The 17503-nt window shown below is 36.0% G+C and overlaps 1 protein-coding gene across 16 annotated transcripts in view; it reads right to left on the reverse strand.

The window, feature by feature from the left end:
- EPS8 (EGFR pathway substrate 8, signaling adaptor) overlaps positions 1–17503 on the reverse strand; it is a 172650-nt gene that overhangs the window by 91796 nt on the left and 63351 nt on the right. For 3 of the 16 annotated variants that reach the window (XM_081059462.1, XM_081059471.1, XM_081059467.1), the window contains exon 1: positions 6771–6837. The exons of 10 other annotated variants lie outside the window; for them this stretch is intronic. The gene's annotated coding sequence lies outside the window, so the exon portion shown is untranslated. Of the gene's footprint in view, positions 1–6770; positions 6949–17503 lie in introns of those variants that run through there. 3 more of the 16 variants (XM_081059475.1, XM_081059473.1, XM_081059464.1) reach the window with 3 other exon arrangements.

Here is a 17503-nt window from a genome sequence, read left to right on the forward strand (position 1 = left end):
GTAAATTTTGGATATGAGGCAGAGACTTTCTAAAGTGGTTTGAGGAAAGAGAAAGGCAGGAACAGGGAGGTGTAAAGCATAAAGATCAAGAAGCTAAGTCCATAAATTAAGATACATGACCATACATGTTAAGTTACATACCAGATTTTTAATTTTATATGATAGGAAATGGGAAAGCCACTGAAAATTTTTATCTAGAAGAGTGCAACAACAGTTATGAATGGGCAGAAGAGAGTCCAATTCGCTTTCACAAATCTGGGCTTTGAATTAAGTAAGAGACTAGATTCAGAGTCTTTGAAATCAGAGGCAAGAACAGCAGGAAGGCATTTCCTAACTACAATCCCAGGCTTTGTGTCCTAGATTGATATTCACGAGCTCTACTTAATGGATACTAATTGTATCATCTAGTCTGGTAAATTGTATAAAATAGTAGAATAAAGAAAAGTTTCCTGCAAAATGGGGGGAAACTATTTTTTTAGATACAACGAAAGAAAACAAAGAATGCCATGCAACTTAATAGTAATAATAATATTGTCAGATATTTAAATCTGATTATTAGGATCATATAAAGTTAAATAATATGATTCTGAATTGCATCTAAATATATAATACAATGTACTTTTAATACTCAAGAAACTATATATCAATATTCCTAAAAGCAAAACCTTCTTGGACAAATGTTCATATGATCTGTACAGTAAGCTTAAGAATCACTCATAATATTTCAGCTCAGATTTTATATTACCAATATAGAGAGATAACATTTCTCAATGTGCTTCAGAATTTTTAAAAATATATTGAGAATTAAAACTACCGTGTTTCTTCTAATCAAATTCCCAAGACTAGTTAATATATTTTATACACAAGATTCTGTATACAAATGAAACAAGACTTAACTAAAGTAAAAAGTGTAATTTTTCATATAGTTTAAAGTCCATTTTTAAGTGCTTACAATTAAACAATTAGAAACATATACACAAACCGAACAATAAAATAAATTTAAAAATTTAAACAATACTTAATTATTGGGGAGAACCAAGATGGCGGAGTAGATAAACATCGTTGCTGCTTCCTTCCATGAACACATTAAAATTATAACTAAATCATAGAAAAATCAACCAGGCGAATCACTTAAAGTCTAGCTGAACAGAAGTTTTATAACTACAGATATAAAGAAGATACGTGAAGACTGGTAGGAGGGGCAAAGATGTGAAATGGGCTGGACCCAAACCTCCATGTGGCAGTTGAGAATCAGGAGGGATCTTGGCCAAAGGGTTCCCCCCAAGAGGAGCAAGGGACCCCAGAGCCAACACCACACTCCCCAGCCCAGAGTACTGGTGCCCAGAAAAGGAGGCCCTACAACATCGGGCTGTGAAAAACAGCGGGGATTCCAACCATCCAGGTGGGCCAGAAGGCCGCGGGAAAACCAGACATCCACTTAAATGGACCTAGCATAGACTCTCTCACTCCCAGGCACATACCCTGAAGTCTGGTGGAGGGAAGCTGACTTGTGGGGCTTTGGAGGCTTACAGCAGGAAGGGGCAGACAGAAGTGTGTGGCTTTGGAGCAAGAGCTGGAGGACAGTTGCTATTTTCCCTGTGTGGGGTCCTTCTCCAGTGCAGCCAGCTAGCAGGCACCATCTTTCCCGTGTTGAGCCCTCCCCAACATGGCAAAATCTAAATCTGATTTGGTTTGGTGAGCTCCGCTGCTCCACCCTTTTAACTCACTGGAACCCTGCCCTACCCAACTCCCCAAACACTGGAGGCACTTTCTCAGTGAACAGCCAGCTCTGTCCACATTGCATTCTTTCTTGGAAAACTATCACAGTCCACGGCCCGCAGGCGAGCAGCGACTGGCCTCAGCATACTCGGAGATTTTTGCTGAGTAGCTCCAGGCTCTGCACTGGCACCAAACCAGAATGTACATTAACCTGGTGACCACAACACTTCCCATTCTAGTGACTCCCTGAGACCCTGCCTCACCCAACTTGCGTACCACACAAGGCTTTATTCGTGGCTGAACTTTAAGAGAGGTGGAAGATGACAGCAGACCTCACAGTGTCCTGGCTTTTTGCAGAGCTACCACAGGCCCAGCACTTGTGACAGCCGTCCTTGGTACCCAGTGAGGCCTCACCCATGTGCCTCCAGGTTTAGCACAGGTCACTTTGTAGCTCCTATCAGGTAATCCCCGAAAGGTCACAAGCAGTGAGTGATCTGGGCCTGCACTGGAGCCACTCGAAAGAGATCCCAGAATCAACATATTTAGAAGTTGGCTTCAGACCACACCAGAGCACCAACTTATTAGCCCCATAAGAAGCACAAACGAAGGGCAGACACAACAGGAACCAGAGCCTGTTGGGGCAAATCCCACTCAGTGGGGTGAGCCCCTCGCACAGTAGCCTGTAAGCTGTGGACATGGCCAAACCCCACAGCCAAGCAGCCTGAGGGCCTATTCCACCCACTGATGTGGCAATAGCAATCAACGCTCGACTATAACAGGAGGGCACACACAACCCACACAAGGGATACTCCTGGAGCACCTGGAGCATGTGACCAGGGAGACTATGCCAGGGCTCACAGGGCACCTACTATATAAGGCCACCTGGCCAAGACTAAGAAACATAGCAAATCTACATAATACATAGAAACAAACACAGAGAGGCAGCCAAAATGAAGAAACAAAGAAATAGATCCCAAATGAAAAAACAGGAGAAAACTCCAGAAGAAGAACTAAACAAAATGGAGGCAAGCAACCTACCAGATACAGAGTTCAAACCAATAGTTACAAGGATGTTCAAGGAACTCAGTGAAAACTTCAGCAAAGAAAAAGCAAGCATAAAAAAAGGACATAGAAAAGAAGCAGTCAGAAGTAAAGAACACAATAACTGAAATGAAGAATGCACAAGAAGGAATCACCAGGAGACTAGATAAAACAGAGGACTGAATCCATGATTTGGAAGACAAGATAGCAGAAAATACCCAATCAGAACAGGAAACAAAAAATCCAAAAAAATGGGGATAGTTTAAGAGACCTCTGGGACAACATCAAGTGTAACAAAATTCGCATCACAGGGGTACTTGAAGGAGAAGAGAGGAAGCAAGAGACTGAGAACCTACTTGAAAAAATAATGATTGAAAACTTCCTAAGCTGGCAAAGGAAATAGGTATCAAGTACAGAAAGCATAGAGAGTCCCTAACAATACGAACTCAAACAGGTCTAAACCAAGACACATTATAATTAAAATGGCAAAGATTGAAGACAAAGAGAGAATCCTAAAAGCAACAATAGGAAGGCAACGAGTAACTTATAAGGGAACTCCCTTAAGATTGTCAACTGATTTCTCAACAGAAACTTTGCAGGCCAGAAGGGATTGGCACAAAACATTCAATGTGATGAAAAGCAAGGACCTACAACCAAGATTACTTGACCCAGCAAAGCTATCATTTAGAATCGAAGGACAGATAAAAAGCTTCCCAGACAAGGAAAAGCTAAGGAGTTCATCACCATCAAACCAGTATTACAAGAAATGTTAGAGGGACTTCTTTAAGATGGGGAAAAAAAAAAAAAAGAAAGCTCAAAAATGTGAAAATTAATTGGCAATAACTATATATGTTTCGACAATTACTTTCAATGTAAGCGGATTAAATGTTCCAGTCACAAGACATAGGAGGGCTGAGTGGATAAGAAAACAAAAACCTTACATATGCTGCCTACAGGAGACTCACTTCAGATTGAAAGACACATATAAAAAGAAAGTAAAGCGATGGAAAAAGATATTTCATGAAAATGAAAATGAAAAAAACAAAACAAAAAGCTGGAGTAGCCATACTTAAACCAGACAAAGTAGACTTTAAAACAAAGGCTTTAACAAGAGGCAAAGGAGGACACAGTAATCCTCCTTTTGAGTATTTATTCGAAGAAACCCAAAACATTACTTTGAGAGGATGTGTGTATCCATATGTTCATTGTAGCATTGTTTACAATGGCCAAGAGATGGAGGCAGCCTGGGTGTCTGTTGATGGAAGAATGGATAAAGAGGAGGTAGTATGCATATACAATGGAATATTGCTTGGCCATGGAAGGGAATGGATTCCTGCCATCTACCGTGACATGAATGGGCCTGTAAGGTATTCTGCTGAGTGGAGTGTCAGACAGAGAAAGACAGATGCAATGTGACTCCGATTATATGCGGAATGTAAAGAACAAAATAAACAAAACAAAAACAAACTAATAGATATAAAAAATGTTTTGATGGTTTCCTGATGGGAGAGAGGTTGAGGTATGGGTAAAAAAAAGGGAATGGAATAAGAAGGACAAATTGGTTGTTACAAAGTTATGGGGATGTAGGATATAACATAAGGGATATAGTCAATAATACTGTAATCACTATGTATGGGGTCAAATGGGTACTAGATTGTTGGGGAGGGGTTTGGGGGCAGAGTGAAAAAGGTGAAGGATATGAAGAAGTACAAAATAGTCATCAGGATATAAAGTAAAGCCTAGGGAACATAATCAATGATAGGGTAATAACTAGTGCCAGATACTAGATTAATCAGGGGGATCACTTAAATTATATAAATGTCTAATCACTATGCTGTACACCTGAAATTAATATAAAATAATATTGAACGCAACTGTAATTGAAATATTAAAAAGGGGGAGAAAAGTTGAAGGGGAATAAGAGATCCAAATTTCCAGGTATGAAATAAGTAAGTCATGGGGATATAATGTACAGCATAGGGAATGTAGACAATAATATTGTGATAGCACAATACAGTGTCAGATGGTTGCTGAACTTATCCTGGTGATTATTTCTTTAGGTATATAAATGTAGAATAACTATGGAGTACGTGAAACTAATATAATATTGCTTGTTACCTATCTTTTTAACAAAAAAATCTTTTAAAAAAGAATACTTAATTGCTTAATAAATTAGAACTATCCTATAGGGTAAATAATCAAAAGACTATATGATAATCTACTTCATTATATCATCTGCACAACATTTTTACACAATTCAACTAATTATTTAAAATTCTAAAGTATAATGAACTGATTTTTATTCCCGACATCATTCCCTGAAGAAAACTTCATACGTACCTTGATGAATTAATGACATGATTTCACTGAAAAACAAACTAAAAAGGAGACTTCTCTACATAATTTCAGAATTATTTACACAGAAAATGTATCTAAACATGTTGTCCGTTCCTCTCATATTCAATTTACTTAAACTGAAGAAACTGTTTCTAAGTCTGCCGTGTTTCCCTGAAAATAAGACTGGGTCTTATATTAATTTTTGCTCCATAAGACACATTAGGGCTTATGTTCAGGGGATGTCATCCTGAAAAATCATGCTAGGGCTTATTTTCTGGTTAGGTCTTATTTTTGGGGAAACATGGCAGCTGCTGAGAAACAGAATCTTCTTTTAAACATGTCAGGTTCAGTAGGTGCTGGGATATCCTTCTGTTAGTGAGAATCAGTGGGTCAACTTGCATACCATTCCCGGAGTACATAAGGGATTTATACTCAACATGATACTAACATTTGCCTTGACATTTGGCCTGTACAGCTCACCAAAGTAATACTAAACAAGGCCATAAACATCTCAAGGCACCGTCTGTGTACCCAAAAACTGCATATGATGTTTGTACGGGTAGTTAAAAATTGCATAAACTGGTAATTCTCCTTATGGTGTACAAAGTCTTGATAAATAACAGACACAGGAAAATCAACATTTTCAAGAAAGATTCACCTATTCCAGCCATAACTATGACCTTTGAACTCAAGAATGCATTACATTTCCCAGTACCATAACAGTGATGTAATCAGTTGCTTTTGTTCTCCACTTAGTATATTGTGATATAATATTATTAGCTCTTGTTTTCAAATCGTATAAACTTAGTTTCGCACCTAATTACTAGTAACAGAATAATAACAAAAAGATTCTTCCTGAATGAAATTAAATATAACAAATAAATCGATAAGTGCTATAAAAATAATCTCTATATACTAAGAATTACATATATTTGTCATTCAGCTCAAATTTTATATTTAAAACACAATTATAAAATTGGATTTTTTGAAAGAGTTGTTCTTTAAAACTTCCATTAATTGACTATTTAAATGTTTACAAGTTCCATCAATATACATGGATTTAAAAAAAAACTTTAAATACACATATTCACTACATTTTAGGTCCCAAGAAAAATGTTTACACAGAAATTTGGCAGTGTTAAGTCTATGGACTCAAAGCCAATAACAACCTCAGAAGGCTGAACTTGGTTAATAAGCAAATTTTCACAGTACAACTAACATTGTATAAACAATCCAAAGCAGTTAATATTTATAGGATAATCACAGTATTTTGCATATCAGATTAAGTTAAAAATAATTTTATGAAAGCTTGGTATGTCTTTGCTTTCCGAACTGTTAACAGTCAACAGATTTCTTCTTAGCTATAATTTCTCGGAGAAAATTATTCTCTTAAACACCATGACCTAAGGGAAGGAAATCCTTTAAATCCCCATCTCCATAAGCAAGAAGCCAGGAGTCAAGAGGCAGGACCCTGTGGAACCTGTAGTACCAATTTCACCAAGTTCAGAATCCACTTGGAATACCAAATGGGAATTTAAAAGATTGTGAAAGGGTTTATGGGGACTGAAAGTATTACTAGATGTTTCAAGGTCTACAAATGCCCTCTATAATAATTATGCCTTTGAGAGAGAGCTCTCCTTAGCGAAGAAAAGATTCCATAAACTGAAACTTACCTACCCACACCGTCCAGGCAAAACTCCTCTAAGCAATCCTCCAGGGCAATACTGAGAGGAATTTCTCTCAGTTCACTCTTGGTGCCAAGTGACCTTTGGCGTATCAACAGACAGGGTGGGACTGGAAGCCTCAGTTTTAGCAATTTACTACACTGAACAAAGTTTCTCCTTTGGTTTCTCTAGGGCGTTGACTAAGACTTCCTCTTCTTGTTAAGTAAGTAAACACAGCCACTACTACATTTCCAGCTTTTCCCTAGGATGGTAAAATAAAGCTTCAGATGGTGCAAATGATGGCTAACATTGACTGAGAGCTTACTGTAAGCTCCAAACTAACACTATACAGATAGTGTTATAGATAGTACTATTATTACTCCCCTTTTTTAAAGAGAGGCAATCTGAGCAATAGAAGTTAATAAGCAACTTGTGGGAATTCCAGATACAGCAATATGGCCAAGTAAGCTAATAAAGAAAAATTGCCACTATAAACACATAGAAAAGACTTAAAAAAAAAAAAAGAGTGTAACTAAATTTTAAAATCATATACATAGAATTACTTACAATAAAGAAAACCCCCTGGTACAAATCCAAAGCTAGAACAGACAGCCACACAACAGCAAATACTGCCAATTATGGAATGATCACTGGAGTCTCTTCAGTGCTTATGGCTAATAGAACTTGGTAAAGAGATGCCCCCTCGAGGAGAAGACATCAGGACAAAGTGCTCTCTTAAGAGAGCAGAGTTAGGCTAGAGTTCTGGTCCTGGTTTTCTTCAACCCAGTACACAACCTGCGCAACTGTATGTAGCAGCCCTAATGCCCATGTAGGGCCAGAAGAAGAGGTCTTGGGGGTACAAGGTATAATGAAGGTATGAAGAGGGGGCTTGTCTCTGAGGATCTGGGTGAGAGAGCAAGGGAAATGTTAAAACCCTAAAGCCTGTGTCACAACAGTGTTGAAGTTTGAATCTTATTTATAAAAGAATATCCAAGCTAAAAAAATAAGATAAATTGAATCCTGGGCTAGTGATATCCCTGGAGTATCTGAAATAAATAAACATAAAACAACTTTAAAGGAACACTCCATAAACAAGGCCACATGGGATTTCTACAAGCTAGAAAAAACAAACCAAACCAAAACCAAAACAAAAGCAATCTCCCTGAAGATGAGTTTATAACTGAGAAATTACAAACTGTGTGGGGAAAATGATTTACTGTGATTGAGCAGTAACAGGTATACCAAAAAGAAACTTTAGTGCTCAACTGTTTTTTTCAATATGAAGATGCCCCCCAAAAAGCGTAATTATTAAAGAGATAGAGCGTGGGGAGGGGGGAGAACCTTATACAGAATAGGGAACTGAAAAAAACTGGTTTTACAAAAACCAAACAATTTATATACTTAAAGATATACACATTTCTCTGAAAAGAACACCCAGAGCTTTCATCAGATAGACGAATTTTAAAAACGTATTTAGAAAAGCAATAATCAATGCCATCGCTCAGTTATCTGGCAGAACCAACTTTTTTCTATATCATATCGCAAGATTCTGAACACTTCTAGGCAACTCCCCATTCCTGGAAATTCTGAACCATCCCCCAGGCCATTCTGAACCAACTCCAGTACCCTTACAAAAAAGCTGGAGTGGAAACTACGATGTGCCACCAAGATCCCCTTTTCAGAACTGAGGGTTTTATTTCCCAGTTGCTATAGTGCTGCCCGCAAACAGCCCTCAACTATCAGCTCTCTTGAGAATGGCCGTGGCTGAAGCGTCTCCTCACACAAGCTCATGCTTCCTTCCGAGGGCAGCCCACTTCCAAAGAGGGATTGACACGGAGAATATAAAGCGTTGGTCCCTGCTCCCCAACTAGAGACAATGGTGCAAAGGCATTCCAGCTCCAAAGCTCCCCATAGGGACTGATCTCCATTAAGACGGCATAGCAGCCTAACTTCCCCTCTGCCCAATACTGGTTTCTTCCTTCCCTTCCTTTCACAGGGGTTGATCCCCAGAGCACTTTCTAATAATCTTCCTGTACACTAATTTGCATTTCAGAGTCTGTGATGGGGAACCCAGGCTGCCTGTGACAGAAGAGCATGGGGGGTGGGAAACTAGCAGGATATGGGACAGCATTAGCAAAGGAGTAAGAAGAGAAAAATAATAGTCTTAAAACTAATGGAGAGAACAGCAGAAAATACTAATATAATCTCTTTGATGAGAAGATCAGTAGCAGAAGGGAAAGCCCTTTTCAGAATGAAAAATATAACCACAAATTTCCAACCCAACATTTCAATGAATCATTGAACCGAAAGAAATGTTAGAGGGTATCCCAATTCCAATACCTGTCATTTTGAAGATCTCTCTTAAATCTGTGAGTCTGCTAAATGCCAAAAATGTTGCTGTTTGCAAGTAGGCCCATTTATTCTTCTAAATCACTTTCCTAAATTAACAGGTATGTTTAATATCCTGCTGTTAAAGTAACAAAATTCCGATATACCTTTTGGTTCTGAATCATTGTTAAAAATGTTAATGATAGTTTTATAAAAGGCTAATCTGGTACATGCTGATATATGACTAATCATTATCCAGAATACTCAAAAAAACCCTGCATGGATTAAAACCATAATCATTCATATGCACACGCTGTACACAAGGACATGGGACAAATCTAAACAAAGTTCATGGGTATGTAGTAATTCCCTTACCCGTCTAAGGTGAGGCAGTTAACAGAAATTGGCCTGAGAAATATTTCATGTTTGGAACATTATAGATTTGATTACTGTACATTTTTCCATAATGACTGAAGGAAGCACACATGCACACACACACACACCTCTACTATTAACTTTGCTCTACATTCCACACTTTCTAACCACAAAGTAACCAGGACAGACCAGATAGGCTGTAGCAAAACCTACCAACTAAGACCATCGGATCCAAAATGACATGAAGTCATTCACATAAATTGTTAGGACAGCCAAGCAGAATGGATCAGCAGTGTCACAATCTATTCATCTTGGAAATATAAGCAGAACTTCACTTTCAGTTCCTGTGCACTTCAAACTCAGTTCCTCATTTGTCTATCATTCCTTCCTCTGCTAAGATTCACTATCTGCTTTGTCATCTCTAAACCAACCCTTCTTCTCTATCTAACTTTAGAATCTTTTTTTAAAAAAAATAGGAGCAAGAAATTAATGTGCTACTAACAAGACAGAATCTAAAAGAGGTTTCTAGGAGAAACTCTAAACTACATATTGCCAAACCTCAATTACATACAAGCTAAGCCAGCTAAATTCGTTTGGATAGAATGACAACCAAATGCTTTAACAACTTATCTGGAGAAGAATAGGAAATGCAATATAACTCCTATTTTGGGAGAATTATGTCTAACTACTAACATATTCTAGTATGCAAAAGGACAAACATGCATGGCATGTGAATGACAGGAAGAACTAATTTGTTCATATAAAAAAGATTACGTGAGTCACTATGGGTTGGAAGCTATTGTTTGGTCATAGAAACCAGACTAAAAGTAGAAAATAAAAAACATACAAATGGGCACTTCTTGGGATGAATAAATAAAAATAGCAGGGCCAATATTATTCATTCTTCCCATAGAGTGGAGGAGTGAAATCATAATTAAATCTTAAAGTCTACAGATGGCTTGAGTCTCTTATTTTTTTAAATTAAAGTTTATTGGGATGACAACTGTTAGTAAAGTTACATAGGTTTCAGGTGTACAATTCTGTAATTCATCATCTATATATCACATCTCTTAAAAGTGAGGGAAATACTGATTTGACAAAGATGAACTGCAAAATGATGTAACAGTATGTAAGTGAACGTAATGGTAATTTTGCCTTAAATTGGCAAAGTTTAGGTATATACTAACACCTAAACACCACACAAATATACTTGATTATGGACTTTAAATGTCATTTTCAATCTAAGAATCACTGTATAGGTCTGATATATTACAATCTTATTTGAGAATGTCAATCAAAAAGCCAACAAAATTTTGAAGAAAATGTGGGAAAAAAAAGTGATTTCTCATTTCTATTTATGTCCCATAATCAAGGACATGTAAAGTGTAAAGACCTCAGCACTACGTAGGAAACCTAAGGCTTGTTTTTATGCACCAAGTCTGCCACTTAATAGCTCTGTAACCTTGAGCAAGTAACTTAACCTGCAGCTTCCATTTCCTCACCTGTAAAATGATATCAATGAGACAAATTTGTAAGATCTCATTCAGATCTAATATTCTCGAAGGTTTTCCTACTTCAAATTTAAAAGGAGAAAATCTACTTAATTCGATTTTGGCTAAAACTTAGTAATTGGTAGTTTTACTCTCTTCAATACAAAATGGTAAATTTTCTGAAAAAATTAAATTATCAAATAATCAGAAAACCTAATGATAAATGAGGAGAAATTTATAGTTGCTATGAGGACATCTATAAATTCACCTCATAAATGATCACTTTTGATAGAACCTCCAATTGCTGCTGAAAATTCCCATTTAAATACAGACTCTGCTGAAACACAATAGGTACAAAGAATTTTTAAGAGACAGGGAAAATGGAAACTTTTGGCACATAGTATCAATATTTTTTATCATTATTAAGATTTCACTTAGAATTTCTTCATTTTACCTAACTCAGATAGTGCTAAATAGAATTCCACATAATTGGCTTGATGAATGTATATCAAAAGAACCGACAAGATATGCCTTTTAGCATTTTTTAAACATAACATCATCCCCAAAAGCTGTGCTTTCAACAAAAGGTTAAACTCTAAAAAAGTGATTGGTCTATTTTAGCTTATAACAATCCTGGGTGTTTCTGGATTCTTACATGTCATTTGGAAAGAAAAAGGCATTTCAGATATAAGTACCAATCCTCCTCAGAACATTTTTACCTTAACTCTGTAATACAGTCAGGAAATTATTACATTATATGATAATGAGCCTTAACCTCTCCTAAGTATAATCATGTGCTATAGCACTAGGAAGGAAGCAAGGGATGAAGAAGGGGGGGGGGGCAAATCAGCAAATACAGAAAATGAATGTTGATAAGATACTATCTTATCAAAAAATAAATCAAAAGAAATGCCTGTTTAATTTCAAAGCATGTATCTACTTAAATACTGCAAAGAATTATTTATATATATATATATATATATATAATTCTTTATATATATATGTATATATATATGTATACTTTAACAATCTAATACTGAACAAGCAGCCTTGAAAAAATAAATCAGGAGGCATCACAATAAATAGAATGAAATGCCTGTTTTCAGAGTAGCCTTTTAGAAAAAGCTGTGTAATAGCTTGTCATCATTTGAAAATAAAACCTGCCATTAAATTTGCATATCAATGATCCTTGAAGATTGTATATTACCAGTAAATATGTGTGTTAGAGGGGGCTTAAATCAGACAAGCTGTGTCAGTACAATATAGAACTGCGGTCATACAAAGAGAAGCCATTACAGCAACATTTCAACATGATCTGAAGTTGAATACCAGATACACTGCTATTAAATTGCCAGAGGATATATGAGGGTTTTTTTATTTTATTAAATTTATTGGAGTGATAATGATTAATAAAAGTATATAGGTTTCAAGTGTATAATTCTACAATACATCATCTGTAAATTGCATTCTATGTTTACCATCCAAAATCAAATCTCCTTCCATCACCATGTATTTGACCCCCCTTTACCCTTTTCTACTTCCCCTCTATCACCACCCCTTTCCCTCTGGTAACCATACTGTTGCCTGTGTCAATGAGTTTTTGTTTGTTTGTCTTGTTTATTTGTTGCTTGCAGTTTTATATCTCACATATGACTGAAATGATATGGTTCTTGACTTTTTCTGTCTGACTTACTTAGCATGATATTCTCAAGATCCAAGAGTGATTCAATGTCTTTAAATATCACTGAACTACAGTTTGCCCAGGCAGCAGAATTTAGTTACGGCCTTTGGCTGAAAAGTGTTAATACAATGAAGGTTTACCCTGGTTAAGCAAAATACTAAGGGTCACTTTCAAGCTTATTTTCAGTCGATAAAATGTTGCTTCTCCAAACCAATTCTTAATCTTTCAGTTTTTAGTGACAATTCTATTAATAACAACAGTGTCTACTTTTCTTGTATTCCTGACATGGAGCTATGGCAAATAGATTAAATAAACCTATGTGGAGAAGTGGCTCACTGTGGTCAAAAGAGCCATGGATTTGAAAACTAACACCTTGATTTTTTTTCCCCTGTCTCCAAAATTTAGAATTACATGACCTTAAACAAATCGTTAATCTAGGCTATAGAATATAGTTGTAACGAACTCAGGTTCAGTGCGAAACAGGTTCAAATACCAGTGCTGTTACTTACAGATGTATGACTTTGGCCAAGTTACTTCATTAAGTCTGTTTGCTTATCTATGAAACAAAAAATAATGGTATCCTCTTCATAGAGATTGAATGAAATAATGCATGTAAAGAACACAGCATCGTATTAATGTAAGTCACAAATGGTAGCTTAAAAAACATCACTACTTCTCTGAGTTTTCTTTACCTTTTAAGTAATCTGCCTCAGAAACCAAGATGTTGTATCTTAGAATTATTTCCTATGCTTCACGTTGTCTCTATCAGGTCTTTGATTACTTATGAAAACTGAGTCTTCTCCATATTAAAAGGGCTAAATTTTGTTTATAACTATGTAACCTTCTGTATTTGCCTTGAAAATCTTTTTTCACTTTGGTTACATAGAAAATTAAGCCTTATTTCATAGTGATCTGTGATTCTAGTCAAATGTCCAAACATTTTTATATGTTTGACAAATTCCCAAAATCAAATTCTAAACAAAATCTTCTTCACCTCAAACTAATCTTGAGGTTTCCTAGAGGCCTGTGGAAAATCTCCAAGGATTTGTTTCTCACCTTTGTAAAAGAGAGATGTTAAAACAATAGGTTCAGGTGGTAAATTACATGAGAAGCACTGTCAAATAAAAAGTGATGATAAACCCTCACAGATTATATGTATGTATATGGATATATCTAATAAAGGTATTCCAGAAATTGTATGAAGTTCATAGATATTTCTGAATATCATCTTTGTCCAATTATCTTAAATTGTTGTACACCACAGAAATAACTAAATTTCCTTATCAAATTCTCATGAGAACTTTAACCATGACTATTTTTAAGTCTTTTGTAATTCACAGACAGTCCTGTTTTACTCTGATTCTTCCCTGATTATGTTTACAATCAGCTACTGCGAGAATGCTCCACGATAGCATCACTTGTATAACCTTGAGACCATGTCACTAGACTAAGAATTTCCAGAACTAATAAAGAAGCCGATGGATTCATAAAACTGCTAACCAAAGATCAAGCTGAACAACAATTGCGTGGAACTGAATAAACTGTTATGGATAATTATAATTTGTATGACTTTTGTTTGAAGCATTGCTAGTTCTTTAATGTTTTGTTTTGCAGATTTAAGAAGTCCTTTCTCTCTTTTCTCTTTAAGCTACTTATGCAGTATTTTGGTAAATTATACCTTTATAAACAGAATCGAAGCATTTATCTTTTCTCCCTATCTGATCCCTCGAGAATAAGGAAACTGTTAGTATTCTTATTTTCATGGCAACATAGTTATTTGCATAAATTCAGTAAGAATCTGTTCTCCTTGTAACACAACACAATTGTAAATATTGGTTATATTACCAAGGCCTTGACTGGAATGTCACATTTGAGAATGATGTGCACAGAACCAGATATGACCGGACAGCTTTAAGGAACTATGGGTGGCTTTAAGGAGCCAATGCATATAAAGCTCCCCTTCCAAAATAACTATCTGGTATCTGGCTTACAGAGTTCCCAGGTAACAGGTAAATAAGAAAGGTCACTTCCTGGAAGACCCAGAAACCTCAGGAGGAATTCACCCAAATGCTGTAAAGTATTACAGGCAAAGTCTGGTGGTGAGTCATTGGTGTGGCTTCCTAGCCTCAAGAGGCTTGTAAAAGTCCAATCTGAGATTCCTTATCAGAAGTTCCAGCAAAGCAGATGTAAAAAGAGCCTATACAACCAATCGCTATTTTTGCTGCACGGATATAAATAATCAGACCAAGTTTAATGAGACTAGATTTATTTTGCAAACAAATTTATCTATGAAATCCTAGTGTCAGTGGAAAACTGTAGCACCTGCTTGTGGGTATTATAGTGCTGTTCATTGTCGTTAAGGTTTTGTTGTATGGCTATAAACTGGACTAAATCCTGAATCCATCATCAACTCTCCTCCAGCAGCTAGTTACAGCCATCCAAACTAACACTTCCAATTTTTCTCCCACATTTCTGACTAAAAAACACTAAAAATTAAAACTGGCTCTTTTCTAAATCCCTGCAAACTGAGGTTGCACAACTTGATATAAACTTCAGAGAAATCACCACAACTCACGTGTAGACAACATTCATGCCTTGTGTGGTGGCCACTCAGAAATTCACCAGAATACCTAATGCTATCACCAGACACATCCAAACTACAAACCAGGAAAATCAACCATATTGCCACTGCATGTCCTCACATCACATGAAGATACTTTGAGTCCAACGTCTAGAAATGTTCTCGACTGACTGCTGTGTGAACTAAAAAACTGAGGTTAAAGTTTGTTCTAATCATTAACCTTTTTTTTTTCCTTTTGTTTCCATAAAAATGTCCAGGACTGAGAGACTGGCTCAATGGGTTATGAGATAATCTACTAACTCAGTTTCTACACTGTGAAACTTCTTGGGGAGTTTCAGGCAGGGGATGAATGATAGGGCAGGACATACTACCCTCAAAATATGGCACCTTGGCATATTGAATATTTTAAATGGAATGAGTTTGAGAAAACAGCAGAAGTAGGAAAGTCACTGTGACCTTCCCCCAGACCTTCTCCCCACAAACAGGTGATAAAACCCTCACATGAGAGGTGCTCTCCCTATACCCAGAGGAAAGGTACATCCTGGTCTCTGCGGCAAGGGACACTGAGAAGAATCCAAACAAGCAGGCCTTGCTCCGTTTCCCAGTTTACTGCACTTACCTTATATTCAAGGTCCTATCATATTCCTTTTCTGTCCACTCTTCATCAAACCCAGCATAAAAATAATGATCCCTAACTATTTCTACATTTCCTTATGAAGGCTACCATGTCATGCAAAACTTTTATTAAATAAATGTGTATGCTTTTCTCCTATTAACCTGTCTTTGTCAGCTTAATTTGCATATCTAACCAGGGACCCTAAAAATGTTGAGAAACATTTGTTCCTCCCCTACACTCCACCAGTAATTTAAGAGATGTTTTGTTCTTCCATACTCTTACTAAAACACTGCATATCACTTGTTTTTTAAAAAAACTATTACAATTGGATGGAGAAGATTTTTTTATACATCTCTTAGTTTAGTAATAATATTGATTTCTCTTTAAACCATTTCCCCATCACTTATTCAACATTTTCTTGATGATTTTTCACCATGTTTTCGTTTTAGATCAATAGGATTCATTCTGTTCATTGTCAGGATTTTTTTATTTTGTGTGTGTGTATAAAGCATAAACATGCATAAGAGTTTTTCCTCTAGACCAAAATAAAGATACATCTTAGATTTATATTTTCAGCGTCAATTCTAAATCTATGACTTTATTTTTTAAAGGTAGTAGATTAGGTCTTTCTATATTCTCAATAATAATATCTGACATTATCCCTAAATCAAAACCACTTCTGTTTATCTTTTTATAAACCTAATGCATGTGGTAACCCTCTATATATATACCTGCCTAGATTATTCTAATTATATTTAGTCCAAAACAAAACCTGCCTTTTTTGACCAATTCCCAAGATAAGGTCATTTTATACTTCAGAAGATAAAATGTATACATTAACCTAATGCTACCTCTTCCATCCCAAACAAGCTACACCTTTATTTTATGAACAGAGAATTAAGTTTTAATGTAATCAATACTTTGACTATGCTGATACTTAAAACATTGTTTCATGTAAATATTTAAGGATGCCTATCATTGTTTCTTTGTTTCTTATTGACTTTGAGTATTGCGGTATTCATTGATATAATAAAAAGATCCATAGCTTCTTAATATGAAATCAAAATATCACCTATCAGTCAGTCAATCCCTATGGTTTATAAACTTTCAAAACGTGATGTCAAAATCTAATCCTCATCCGAGACTCCCACATGTGCACCTGACATACATGACATGTTTTAAATACCACCAGAAAGCCTCTATTAATTGACTTCAACATTAGGGAAGGCTAAGATTCAGAAAGAACAAGGTAGCTTTTCTGAATATTAATAAATTTCATCAAAAGTTTTCTATGCCTTTAAATATAGAAATTAACTCAAATCAGCTATAATTCTATTTTAAAATTTGGCTGCTATGATATATGTATATATTAAGCAGTCATTTACATGGATTTTAAACAGATTTTTACATGGCTCTTTTAGAAAGACACATACATATGCATAACTCCCACACAAAGTCTCCTCGCATTGTTCCACATTGTAAGGGGGCCTGTTTATAGATATCTCAGTATCTGCAAGTAATGGATATTGTTTTATTTTTAAAACTTATCAATCTTTAAGTCCCCCCCAAAAAATTAAAATAGCATGCAATGCATGAAAATAATGAGTCTTATATACTTTATGTCATTTTGATTCATTTAACAATAAAATAAAATTCAACATCTACCTGTTA

This window comes from Rhinolophus hipposideros (assembly GCF_964194185.1).
Source record: "Rhinolophus hipposideros genome assembly, chromosome: 9".
NCBI classification, from domain to species: Eukaryota; Metazoa; Chordata; class Mammalia; order Chiroptera; family Rhinolophidae; genus Rhinolophus; species Rhinolophus hipposideros.